This window comes from Triticum urartu, chromosome 1 (assembly GCF_003073215.2).
Source record: "Triticum urartu cultivar G1812 chromosome 1, Tu2.1, whole genome shotgun sequence".
In the NCBI taxonomy this organism is placed as follows: Eukaryota; Viridiplantae; Streptophyta; class Magnoliopsida; order Poales; family Poaceae; genus Triticum; species Triticum urartu.
The window spans coordinates 358,923,993-358,938,853 of NC_053022.1; positions in this window are offsets into that span (position 1 = coordinate 358,923,993).

Consider the following 14,861-nt stretch of genomic DNA (forward strand, 5'->3'; position numbering starts at 1 on the left):
AAAATGAAAACGCCAATCAAAACGACCGGCGAGAGAGAGAGAGAGAGAGAGAGAGAGAAATCCGGAGCAATGGCTCGGGAAAAAGACTCTCTTGGTTAGCCGGTCAACATGACCGGCGGATGAACCCTTGGTACGGGTGGCGTGGCCCCCAGCGGCGCTCATGGAGGCCAACCGCCCCGGGGTGGTGTAGTACCCTGGTTTTTGGCCCTTTCTTTTTCTATTGATTTATTTGGGTTATGTTCTGTTTTTCTTTTTGGAGCAGTTCTTTGGACTTGAAACCTAGGAGATCATCATCTTTTCTTCTCTCGAGTGGCTCATCATTCTCAAATATTTCCCAAGACCATTTCATTTCCATTCTATCCCAACCCCAAAATTATTTTCTAAGGAATATTTCTTTTTCTATTAATAGAATAACCCTATTTTCCCTAGGTTGTGAAGCAACCTATATTTCTGTCACTCCCAAAATTTCCAAATAATTCTCATAATTTCGTTGGGTCATATATTGCACAAATATGCCCAAACTTTCCTTTCCTAGCCCAAAAATAATTCCCCGATATTATTTCTTCATTTCTGTTCATAGTGGCTTTCTGTGAAGGAAGTGCCACCTATCTTTTCTTTCTTGCACCCAAACTTTTTGGCATGCTCTTCCATCAAAATAATTGCCTCATGCCAAAATTCAACTTCATTTACCTAGCCAATCTTCCTCGGGAATTTTTCCAAGTTTTTGTCACATAGAAGCTATTGTGAAGGAAGTACTAGCTAGGGTTATCAAAACGAGTTGAAACTTTGCATCCTTCTTCATGTGCTCATATTATCACACTCTACCAATTTTCAGCTCCATCCCTTGATCTATGTGATCACATGATCAAATCTTTGATTCTGTTAATATTTTTAGGTTGTGAAGCAAGTATATTCTATATTGCTTCATTAATTCTAAGAAATTACCAGATCATGCTCCTACCAATATCCCTTCTCTCCAAAACTATCTCAAGTTTCTGGACAGAGAGGATAGCTCTGAAGGAAATACCATTTTGCAAGTCTAAATGGTATGAAATTTTTACGGCATCTTTATATGTCTAAATCATCATGATCTACCAAATTTCAGCCTAACCCAATGCACCATGTGAGAGCATCATCCTATTCTCTTTTCTGGACCTAAATTGCAGTTGAAAAGCAACTATGTTAATTTGTGCTCCATTTCTTGTCTAACTCCACAGGATGTTAGTCCTCCCTATGCTAAACACCCCAGACATCATCTTTGGCCCTTAGCTTCTCCCTGTTGATCACAGTAACATGATCAAGTTTGCTACAAAAAACTTTCATCGAATCCTCACATCTCTCCTTGGCTCCTTCTCTTGATATTTCACCTCTGGGCTACCTTGGGGAGCAAGGACTAGCCACCAGACAAGGTTTTCCAGACCCTCTTGTCCTCTCCTTGCCATGCCAGGTGGTGACCACGCGGTTTGGCACCTGTGCACGCGCTCTGCAGGTCGAGTCCGCGTCTAGAGCGCTATTTTGCTCGAGTCACTTCGCCTCTGGTCGTCTTCGCGCGTGTGAGCATGTCTAGCAGTTTCCTCGTGGCATTGTCTTCGCTCTAGAAGCCTCCCTCCTCCGGCACCTTCCTCGTCGACGCTAGCTGCCGCGTGCACATGGGCGAATAGTGCCCCGACCGGCTCTGTTCGTCGCTCGTCCTCTTCCTTCCCTGCACTCTCCCATCCTCTCCCTCGCTCTCGTGACACTCCCAGCCATTGCCAGAGCAGGCCCGTGTGCCCATGGTGGCACCCGAGCTCTGGACCCTTCGCCCTGCCTATTTAAGCCACCACGGAGCTCGTTTCTCTTTGCCCCTCCACCTCTCTGCCTCCCAATCACTCTCTGGAGTCCAACAGCGAGGCCGGCGAGCCCTCTTCCTCCTCTCCGGCGAGGTGCCTCTCCACGTGGCCTCTACTCTGGCCCGACTCCTCCCGTGCATCTCCACTCGAGCACCACTACCATCGAGTTCCTCTTCCTCCATTGATCCTCCTCGACCACTTCCCCGGCCCAATCATCGCCGGGATCGTCGACTTCGCCGGCGCCTGAAGCATGCGGTCGCCGGAGATGAAGGGGACGATGTCGTCCGGCCACCTCCCGAGGAGCTGCGGGTACGGGCGTGACCGCCGTCGAGCGCCCGATCCATCCCCACATTCGCCCAGCTCCACCATGGACTCTATGCCGGCCATTCGTCATCGGTGAGCCGCCTCGCCTCTGTCTGTCTATCTGTCTCTCTCTCATTATAAACCTGCTAGGAGGGCCCCACTCATCCATCTCTCATCTCCCTACCGAACTACTCCCTCTGTCCCAGAATATAAGAACGTTTTTGACACTATGCTACTATTAAAAACGTTCTTATATTTTGGTACGGAGGGAGTATTTTCTAAGTGGAGGCGTAAGCCCACTTTACACCTTCGACGTCACCCCCCTGGGGATTTTCTGAAATTCTATTTAAATCAATTTAAATCCAGATTTGATTCAACTTTGACCATGAATAACTCTTAAACTACAAGTCCAAATGAACTGATTCTTTTTGCATTATTTTCTGTTGAGCTCCTCTATTTTCTGGTAGAATTTGGTATTTTTCTCTGTTGTCTAAATTTTCTAGACAGAGAAAAACGCATTATGGATTATTTACCAAATCTTTCAAAAATGTTTTTCAGTAGGTTTTTGTGTGCTTGATGAAGACAAGGAGCTTTCCACTTCTTCTTGGATCATGGCAAGCCACACCCTCCATTTGCATGATTGCAATGCAATAATATGGTTTATTTAATTTAATTTGCTTAAAATATTGCATTAGTTATTAATGAATTGTCCATGGCACTTTTTGGAGTTATCTTGATCCTGTTGTTGCCATGGTATTGCTTTGATTTCTAGGACTAATATTTTGCAGATGGTGGATGACATGTTGCCATTGGATTAATAGTGGTTGTGGTTATTATTTTCTTTATGACAGTAATTGATATTGTGATTTGGAGTATTATTTTAGATTTGATGATATCATGTGGATCTTAGGGTAATATTTTGATCTTGCTATTCGATTAGTAGTATCTTGATTCTTGGATTCATCATGACAGTAGTGTTATGCTATCCTCGGAGTATTTTTGACATGATGAAATTATACTCTGGATTATTTGTTGGATATTGCTATGACTTGGATTACAGGTTGATAGATGATATTGAAGTATCAATTATTGCAGATCTATCTTGGGGATAAATTCTGTCATTTCATTGGTCAGGTGCCACTGAACCGGGTTTTTTCAGTGCAACCACATTTGCCTTTATGGGAAGGCCCTAGTGCGGTCTAATGTTATTCCTCTCGCTGGTGCCTCCAACTAGGGAAGGTTATGTGCGTGTTCTACCCTGGCTCGGTAGGCAGCGATAACCTTGTGTGCCCGTAGTTGTAGGGCCCTTTGTCCCCATTAGGACTGTGTATGTTTTGCCACAACACTGGCTGTTGGATGTCCAGAGTGGCATCGGGGCCATCCATGACTGAACCAAAAGGGGAGTTGGTCGGAGTGGCCGGGAGAGTGTCATGGCAGTAGATTGGTTTTATCAAAACGCCATTGGTCCACCTGAATGGGAGCACGAGGCCATGGGTTCTGTGATGTGGGTACAGTGTGCTAACCTCTGCAGTGTGTGTTTAATCTATCGATAGCCGCATCCTCGGTCATGGGCACAAGTTCGTACTAGGTCACACCGTTCAATCAGCACTCACATGACAGAATGACTTATAGGTGATTTATATGTTGATATATTTGAGAAGTACAGTTTGGCAGGATGCTGATGATGATATTGGGATGATCGCGAGGATGATCATTCAGTTTGTGATGTGGTCACACGGTGATCATGTGGAGGTATTGATCACGAGGTGATCGAGGTGGTTTGTTGCTTGGCCAGTTAGCCAATAGTGAGATGGTTCATGAGATCTGAGATGGTGGTTCAGCAGTAATTCTAGTAGCATCATATCATGCTTAGTAGTTGCTTTCTCATCATAGTAGTTGATAATAATTTAACATGTTAATGCTATGTTATTGTCTTGCCTTGATGCTTTTGGTTATTGTGAGCTTGCAAGTACATTCAATGTACTGACCTGGCGTGTCATGCCAGATTGCAGGTGATGTCATGATTGATTGTTTGTCGAGGTTTCCGTTCATGCGAGCTATATCGTGTCCCAGCCAGAGTCCCTGCGGAGTGGAGTTCACCACCTTCGTCGTTGTTCCCTGCTAGAAGTATTCCGCTGCTACGAGTTTTTTCGCTGCTAGCATAGAGCTAGCTTAGTAGGCATAGTGTCGCCGTGCTGATGTGATCCTTTGTGACATCAAACCTTTTGTATCCATTATCCTTTGTAATAAGAGATGATTTGTTCTATGTCGAGCAGTGTCGTATTCCAGAAGACCTACCTCGATCTTTGGGCTGGAATACAGGGTGTTCCAGTCTCTCTAAGCCTGGGTGCCACAGGTGGCGCACGGGGCGGAAGCGGTGGGCAGCGGCTAGGGTTTGGATCGGTTAGGCTGATACCATGTTAGATGGGAGAGAGAGAGGGATTGTTGTGGAATATGATGGATGATTATTGAGCCTCAAGGGCGAGTATATATTGAGTACAAGACTTGGAGGGCAAGAATCCTCTCCTGGAGATAAGGTAGGAGATGGATTACAAATCCTAGACTACCAAATACAAGTAACCCAAATATATCTCTAAGACACTCAAATATAAATATAAGTCATTCTGTCATCGTAAGTGTTGATCGAATAGTATGACCTAGTATGAATTGTGTCCATGATCAAGGACGTGGCTATTCGAATAGATTATACACTCTACAGAGGTCGCACATTTTCCTCACGCTATGGAGCTCCTGGCCTCGTATTTTAGTTCATACTCCCATCCAGGTGGACCAGCGCTGCTCCAACAAAAACTGATCTATTGCATGACACTCTTACGGCCACTCTGACATACCCCTTTTTGGGCCATGTCATGGGTGTGCCTGTTGTCACCATGTGACATCCGGCCACCACCGTGGCTAAACAAAACTGTCCCAAATGCGGACCTTGGATATCCATATAACTTGGGCTCACAAGTTTATCGTCGCCTGTCGAGCTAGGGTAGCACACACATATAACCTTCCCTCATTGGAGGTACCAGTAAGAAGCACGGCAATAGATCAAGTTAGGTACTCCCCATCCAAGCAAATGTGGCTACACTGGTGCGCTCGATTCGGTGGCACTTGATCAATGAAATGACAGAATTTATCCCAAAGATATACCTCTCTCATAATTGTTACTCCAATATCATATATCAACCTGTCATCGAAGTCAGAGCAATATGAAACTAATAATCCAATAATAATATAGTCATATCATTTCTACTAACTCCATAAGCAATGATATCAAGTATCCTCATGTTCATAATAAAAGTGCAACTATTAATCCTTATAATATAAAGTGATCATGGCAATATCAAGCTTAGAATCCAATAAATAACATCACCATGACATTCCTACTACTCCACAATTATAATACTAAATATTCCCAAGGTATCCCATGATCATAATGAAATCATAGTAAATGATCCTACAAATCCAAAGGTAACATGGCAATATCCAACTTGTAAACTACTAGTCATATCCAATCCAATTATGAATATGGCAGTAGCAAATCCAATAATACTCCAAGAATTGCCATGAATAAGTCATTATCAAATAATTCAAATTAAATCAAGTTTTATTATGTTAAACCATGGCATTCCATTGTAATCAGGCAAGTGGAGGGTGTGGCTTGCCTTGCTCCAAGAGAGTGAGGACAATACTCCTGGTCTTCACACACAATTAAATCACTCTAGAAAACATTAATAGCAAGAAGAATAAATACCACATAAAGCAATTTCTTCTGTCAATAAAATCTAGATAGAAGAGAAAAATGTCAGCTTCTAACAGAAAATAAAGGAGCTCAAAAGAAAAATACTACAAAAAGAATCAAATCATTTGGACTTATAGATTAGGAGATATAGCTGGTCAAAGATCTGGTCAAACTGGATAAAAATGAATTGAACAGATTTTATGGAATTTCCTGGAGATGCTGACGATGAAGGTGTGAAGCTAGAATACGCTTTCACTTGAAAATGTTTTAGCGCGGCCAGGGTCACTGACTAGTGGGTCCCTTTGGTCAGATTTAAAGGAAGAAAGAGAGAGAGAGGCAGTGTGGCGAGCTCACTAGCAATGGTCGGCCGACGAGGAGGTCAGAGGAGGTGGGAATGGGAAAAGGTCTCAACGGTGAGTAGCCTCATACCCATGGCTCATCGGGAGGTGAACGGGCAGCGTCGAGCTCTTCGTCTCAAGCGGCGCAGGCTACGATGGTCTTCAAGATCGTTGATTGCAGCTCAAATTTGATCGGAGGCATTGGGAAGGGCCAGTGGGTGTCTAGGAACTTGGTGGAGGGGATAATTGGGGTTGGGGTTCGCTAGAGTAGGCGGGGGCAGCGAAGGGCGAGCGATAAAGTTGTGGCTCGATCCATGGCAAGAGGCTTTCCGGCCTTGCTCTTGCTGCTAGGAGGAGAATAGAGGATGAAGGATAGCTAGTGAGGAGAATGAGCAAGGCCGAGGTGCTCCTTTTATAGCCCGGCCAGGATGTCATGGCCAGAAACCTCCACGGACGCGTGGTTGATGTTGTGGCACGAGCGGTGTGTTGTGGGGCCATTGAGGTTGACGAGAGAGGGCAGAGGGTCAAGGATGTAGGAAGGCAACGCTAGGGACGCGAGGCAGGGCGACGTGGGAGTAGAGGTTATCGGCCACCCAAGCTGCATTGTTTCTTCATGGAGGTGGTGGCTCGGGTCTGGCCAGGGCGAGGTAGGAGGGGGAGAGGGTTCAAGAGGGCTAGGTGGATGATGGGGGAGCTAGGTGGCACACTGCGGAAACAAGGGCGGCCGAGAAGAGGGCTGGGTGACGAGACCCAATGTTGGCGCGGCGTGGAGCACATGCTTCGGCATGCCATCATCCCGGTCACCGCCTGCACCGACACGTGCATGGTGACTCAGCATGGCCAACCATGTCTAGGGCATTGTCCCTTCACCTAGTGACCCCATTGCAGCTTTGGTTCGATTAAAGTAGCTCTGTGCTGATCCATTGCACCAATTAAAGTTTTTGGCAGCAAGGTTAGACAGGATCCTAGGGTCAAATGACAAGGTTAATTAGGGATAAATGTTGTCAAAGGGATTTAGGGTAGTAAGGACCACAAGCTGGACAATTTGCCAAGAAGTTGGACAAGGTTTGAATGCAGTTGTTTCACAACTGTAAAAATAGGCCAAAGACTAGGTTTTGAAGCTGCACTCACATGGAGTGTTGGATTAAGATGAAATTTCATAGAGTATGATGATTTAGGTATATGGAGACACTGGATTTTTTTTAACTCATTTGTATACTCCTAGCTAGCACTTCTTTCACAATGCTTCTTTCTAGATAGAAGCTTTGGGAATTTGCTGAGGAAGATTGGCTAGGAAAATGTAGCTGAATTTTGGCATTTAGCAATTAAATGGATAGGATGGAGTTCTCGAAAAGTTTTAGTGTAATCAGGCGAAGATAAATAGTACTTCCTTCATAAAGTACCATTTTGGACAAAATAAAAAATGAATATTCCTAAATTATTTTTGAACTAGACAAAGTAGGGTTTTGTCATATTTGGAGAATATATTATCCCATGGATTTATCAGAATTTTCTTGGGATTTATGGCAAGGAAAAAATATAGGTTGCTTCACAACCTAGGGAAAACATGATTATTCCTTTAATAGAAAAGGGAATATTTAAATGGAATGGAAATTGTGCTTGGGCTTGGATGGTCATGACATGATCTTGGGAAAGATTTGAGAGTGTGGAACCACTTGGGAGAATAAGTAATGGGGATCTTTGAGGGAGTCCTGGACTAAGGGGTCCTCGGACGTCTGGCCTTTTGTCTATGGGCCGGATTGATGGGCTGTGAAGATACGAAGACCGAAGACTACACCCATGTACGGATAGGACACTCCTTGGCGTGGAAGGCAAGCTTGGCGAAAAACTATGAAGATTTCATCTTTTGTAACCGACTCTATGTAACCCTAGATCCCCCCGATGTCTATATAAACCGGAGGGTGTAGTTCGAATAGGGGATACTCAATACCGTAGTCATACAAGCTAGACTTCTAGGGTTTAGCTATTACGATCTCATGGTAGATCAACTCTTGTAACACTCATATTCATAAAGATCAATCAAGCAGGAAGTAGGGTATTACCTCCATAGAGAGGGCCTGAACCTGGGTAAACATCGTGTCCCCTGTCTCCTATTACCATCAACCTTAGACGCACAGTTCGGGACCCCCTACCCAAGATCCGTCGGTTTTGACACCGACATTGGTGCTTTCACTGAGAGTTCCTCTGTGTTGTCGCTGAAAGGTTTGATGGCCCCCTTCAATCGTCAATAATGGTGCTGTCTGCGGAGAAACTTTCCTCCCCGGACAGATCTTTGTGTTCGGCGGCTTCGCACTGCGGGCCAACTCATTTGGCCATCTGGAGCAGATCGAAAGCTACGCCCCTGGCCATCAGGTCAGATTTGGGAGCTTGAACTACGTCGCGGACATCCGTGGAGACTTGATCTTTGCCGAATTCGATACCGCGGTAGCTGCTCCCGATCACCCCGATGATCATGACTTAAATCTATCACCAGGCCGCATCCAGGAGGTCGCTCCTGTAACCGCTCTGGCCCTAGAGCCGAAGCAGGCCACGCCATTCAAAGATGGGAGGATTAACCCCACCACGGAGGACGCAGATTCCACGACGTTGGAGCCTCACATGGACCTGGTCTCACTCGATGCCTATGCCACCGGAACACCGGACTTGTCTCCGGCTGTAGGTTCTGAACCACGCGAGCCCGCGGATGCCGAGCTTGATCGTTTATCGATCTTCAAATTCAGCACTCATTAAAAAGTCTGTCCTTAGCGGAGGAGTCTCAGCCGAACTATATCCGGCTCGAACTAGGGGCTGACGATGGAGAATTTCGCTTCCCACCCGCCACCCACTTTATAGCCACGGTCCAGGATTTGACCGACGAACTTGATTACGACTCCGAGGACATCGACGATATGGACGATGATGCCGGAAAAGAAGAAGACCAGAACCCGCCTTCACTGGACGCTGGACGGCCACTTCCTCGTATGACGTATACATGGTGGATGCACCAAAGGAAAACAGTGGCGACGACAAGGAAGACCCAGTTGAGGATAAACCTTCCGAAATACAGTCCAAGTGCCGGCGCCAGCGGCGCCGCTCTAAGTCACGCCGCAGTAAAGATAGCAACACCGGCACAGGAGAAGATGACACTCCAGAAGGTGCCGAAGACAACGAAGACCCTGTTGACACAACAAACGAACAAGACGAACGGCAAGATGCGCAGGTTAGCCCTATTAAACAGGCCACACACAAAGATTCGGATGGCGACAGTTACCTTCCGCTCTCCGAGGATGAGGTGAGCCTTGGCACCGAGGATTTCATCATGCCCGAGGAACCTCTTGAGCAGGAGGGCTTCAAGCGCCAGCTAATAGCCACAGCAAGGAGCCTGAAAAAGAAGCTGCAGCAGCTTCAAGTTGATCAGGATCTGCTCAATGATAAATGGACTGATGTCCTAGCAGCCGAAGAATACGACCTCAAGCGCCCAACCAAAAGCTACCCAAAGCTTAAATTGCTACCTCAGTTCGACAAGGAGGCGCCGGAGTATATACCACCATCGTACACTGCGGCTGACCGGCCACCGCGTGACCGGGACAAAACGGCAACCCATGCCAAACACCAGCCCGCCCCGCCTCGTCACTCAGGCAAAGGTAAATTAGCCCACGGCCATACATATGACCTCCGGCAGAACCTGAACAATAAAGCAGGACCTACCAGATCAATCTATGGATCACGAGGACGCACCTCGACACGTGACAACGGCCACCTATTCGGACGTGACAAACCCAGTCATGCGCAGGCCAAACACCATAGACGGACTTCATCAGAGCTGCATCATGATACGGCCCGATACAGAGGCCCTACACACCCTCATTGCTTCACTGATGAGGTCCTGTATCATGAATTCCCCGAAGGATTCAAGCCCATGAACATAGAATCATACGATGGGACCACGGACCCCATGGTGTGGATCGAAGACTTCATTCTCCACATCCATATGGCACGCGGAGATGACCTCCACGCCATCAAATACCTCCCTCTCAAACTCAAGGGGCCCGCTCGGCATTGGCTAAACAGTCTGCCTGACAATTCCATTGGCAGTTGGGAGGACTTGGAAGAGGCTTTCCTCGATAACTTCCAAGGTAGATGCGTTCGACCTCCGGACGCTGATGACTTAAGCCATATAGTCCAGCAGCACGAAGAGTCTGCCAGGAAATTCTGGACAAGGTTCCTAACAAAAAGAACCAAATCATTGACTATTCGGACACCGAAGCTCTAGCAACTTTCAAACATAGCATCCGTGACGAATGGCTCGCCCGCACCTCAGCCAAGAAAAGCCAAAATCCATGGCGGCCCTCACGGCACTAATGACCCGCTTTTGTGCGGGCAAGGACAGTTGGTTGGCCCATAGCAAAAACAATGCAAGTGACGCCGGCACCCCTGAAGTTAAAAATAACAAAGACAAGTCTCGACGCAATAGATACAAGCGCCGTAATAGCGGTGACAACACCAAGGATACGACGGTCAATGCCGGATTCAGTGGCTCTAAGTCCGGTCAGCGGAAGAAGCCGTTCCAAAAGAACAATTCGGGCCCATCCAGCTTGGACCGCATACTTGATCGTCCATGCCAGATTCACGGCACCCCCGACAAGCCTCCTAATCATACAAATAGAGAGTGTTGGGTTTTCAAACAGGCCGGAAAATTAAACGCCGAGAACAGGGAAAAAGGATCACAAAGCAAGGACGACGATGAAGAGTCACAGCAGCCGAACACAAGGGGACAGAAGAAGTTTCCCCCTTAGGTCAAAACGGTGAACATGATACATGCCAGCCACATCCCCAAGAGGGAGCGCAAGCGTGCGCTTAGGGACGTCTATGCGATAGAGCCAGTCTCCACAAAATTCAACCCATGGTCGTCGTGCCCAATCACTTTCGGTCGCCGGGACCACCCGACCAGTATCCATCATGGGGGCTCAGCCACACTAGTCTTAGACCCAATAATTGATGGGTTTCACCTGACTCGCGTCCTTATGGACGGTGGTAGCAGCCTCAATCTTCTCTATCAGGATACAGCGCAGAAAATGGGCATTAACCCATCAAGGATCAAGCCTACAAGGACTACCTTTAAAGGAGTCATACCAGGTGTAGAGGCTCGCCGTATGAGCTCAATCACATTAGAGGTTGTCTTCGGATCTCCGGACAACTTCTGAAGTGAGAAGTTAATCTTCGATATCGTCCCATTCCGCAGTGGCTATCATGCACTGCTCGGACGAACTACGTTTGCTCAATTCAACGCAGTGCCACACTATGCTTATCTCAAGCTCAAGATGCCCGGTCCACGTGGCGTTATAACAGTCAATGGCAATACGGAACGCTCTCTCCGTACAGAAGAGCACACAGCTGCCCTAGCAGCAGAAGTACAAAGCAGCCTTCTCAACCAGACCCTTCATTCGGCTGACGAGCCCGCGGACATCCTTAAGAGGGTCCGAACTACTCTGCAGCAGGAGAGCTCAGCTCGTCAGGAGCTCGACTAGCAATCCGGCCTCCGTCTCAGTCCCGATCAAGTGGTGGCATTTGTGTCGCGCGTACATACCTACGCACTTAAAATTCCATGGGCATTGACGGAGGCACAGACAACTTGTGATCCATGGCACGGCTCAATCGACATCGGATACACACATACTTTCACTTTTACTTGTTTTCCTTTCAGGTCTCAAGCCCACAGGCCCCTCGGGGGGTCTGGTTATCGGTCCTCTTGTAGGATAAATACACCAAGAGGGTGAGAAGCGCGGACATATGGGGAACTTTTTAGGTGATTCCGTTAACGATAACTCTACCTATTTTCTAGGACCCATATGCAGCTCTCCCTTAGTTTCGACATGTTCAATAGCCTATTGCTTATTGCACTATTTGTATCAATGCGCCTTGACGTACTAATTACATTACAATGAAAACAGTGTGTAGCTGGAGCTTTAGGACCCCAGCTTTTTACCTTTAAGTCTTTTCTGTTTTCTTTCTCTCTCTTCTTTTTTAGATTCCCTGTGGATAACCCCATCAGGTAGCACCCGTACACTTTGGTACGTTTGACGTTTGCCAGGGGCTTTATAGAACCTTACATTATGGCAACAAAAGTCCGAACACTTTCTATAAGTATAGTTTGGCACCCCGAATTTAGCATTATATGCATTGGCTCCAAATCATGTCTTTGGTCAATAGTTGGGTTGCCTGGCTCCTGTGCTTGCTACCCTATGTTCCGCTACATCGGCTAGGGTAGTAAAGGGAGAACTGCTATGATTGTGTCCTGGTCTAAACCGGATGAGCACCTCAGTAGAGAAAGCTGAAAACTGACTGACATGTTGCGGCGAGGGCTGGTCAGCTGTTCAGCGGTCTCAAATTGTTGGAGATTTTTCCACATTTCGGGAAGGATCGGTACTTCCTTATCAGACGCTGACAGCACTCTGGTTCGTATACCAGGGGCTGCACCAATGTTTTATTATAAAACTCCTATGGCTAAGTGAGGGCGTTCAAGCCGTATAGTCTGGTTGCCTGGTTCGTTGCGCTCAACAACTCCTTCAAGGACCATATAATTGGATCAAGATTGTTTAGATTCCATCCCGAACACCTCCGTACTACCTACGCGAGGGCTGAAGCCGGCGACTGGTTAACCCTCAGATTTCATACAACATGGCCACACAGGAGGAAACACTCAAAACATAATAAAAATTATATATTACAAGGCGTATTTGTTCATACAAGGCAAAACATGGATGTATTCATTCGAGAATAACGTCCTCCCCGCACTGCGTTGCTACAAGTCGAGATCCCTCCAGGACATCTGCAAAATATCGATCGGGTGTGCGGTGCTCCTTGACCTTCGGCAGCCCCCTGGCCACCTCGATGGCATTCATCTTCGCCCACCACATCTTGCAACGAGCGAAGGCCATGCGGGCACCCTCGATGCAGACTGATCGCTTGACGATGTCTAGCCGCGGACAAGCCTCCACCACCTGCTTCACAAGGCCGAAATAACTACTAGGTATAGCTTCGGTCGGCCATAATCAGATTACGAAATCCTTCGTGGCCAGTTCGGCCACCCTATGCAGCTCGACCAACTGCTTCAGTTGATTGGAAAAGGCCACCGGATGTTCTAGCACAGCATATTGCGACCAGAACAGCTTCTCCGAAGAATCCCCTTCCCTGGCTCGGAAGAACTCCGCAGCATCTGATACACTACGGGGCAGATCCACAAAAGCCCCTGGGCAACTCCGAATCCGGGTTAGTAAAAGGTACTTCCTCTCCACATACTTGCTTTGCATGTTAAATGCCTTACCCACCGTGATCTTCTTCGCCTCCTGGATCTCCTGGAGAGCGTCCCGGGCCTCATTCCGTGCGGCCTCTGAGCTCTAACAAGCCTTGGTAAGTTCGGCCTCTCGAGCCGACGCCTCATGCCCCAAAGCTTCACACTTCTTCACCACGTCTTGGAGCTCCTGCTGGACCTCCCCGACCCGAGCCTTGAGCTTCTTATGGGCGGCTTGTTGTTGGATAGCCTTCCCCTCGGCTTCGGCCAGGGCCTTTCTCAGGGCCTCAACCTCGGTCGTCGCTTCTGTACAAATCATGGCATTTTGGTCATCGCATACAATTTTCTTCTTTTCGAATATATAACATGTTATTGCTTACCTTGTTTCTCCTGGAGCTTCCTCTTCGCTTGGCCCAGCTCCTCCTCGGCCTCTGCCAGTTTCTACTTCAGTCCAGAAACTTCGGCAATATGCGAGGCCGCGGCTAGCAACGACGCCTGCATTTTAGAAAAATTAAGTTAGTTTCCTGTTAAAACGAGATTGATCCTCTTCCCGGCTTTTTCTTTCCGAACACCGGACAGTGTCTAAGGGGCTACTGGTCTACACTGGGATTTTCTCCTTGTTCGGCGTTTCTTACCTCAAAATCTGTCAGCAAGCTGCTGCAGGCTTCGGTTAATATGCTCTTGGTGGACTAAGCCTTTTCAATCACCACGCCCATAAGGGCACGGTGCTCATCCATAATGGAAGCGCCTCGTAGCGTCTCCAGCAGGTTATCCGGTGCCCCTGGTTGGACAGGGGTCACCGGCGGAACAGGCATCCCCGCTTCTTTCGAAGGAGGGTGCGTGTTGGATTCCAGAGCCGCCTCGGTCTCCAGAATTGAGTCCGGTTGAGGGCCAAACTGTGTACGGCCCTTCCCGCCAGTCTCATTGGGGATTGAGTCCCCTTGGTTTCCGGTGATGGGAGTTTCGCCTTCGGGCACATCCTAAGCCTCTCCCCCGCTAGAGACAATCCTTCGGGACAGCACCTCCGCATCCTCCTTGGTTTTGGGGGAGTGTGCGTCCGGCAGGGAGTCGCTGGCCATTGCCTTGGAATCCAGCAAGCCTCCTGACGAGGATCGCTCGGAGCTGTTGTGGGCCGGACTACAATAACATTTGCCAATCGTTTCAATACAATGAGGAGGAGAGACTTTATGGGCGGATAAGGTGTTAGTACTTATGATGCGGCCCGAGGCTTAGTGCGGGGGCGTCTCTCCGGACTGTCATCAAGGTCCCATGCAAAGTTACCTGTTAGGGAGCCCTTCCCCTTTTTGGGCGCCTCCACCTCCAGAGTTGTGGAGGCCGCCCTCTTCTTC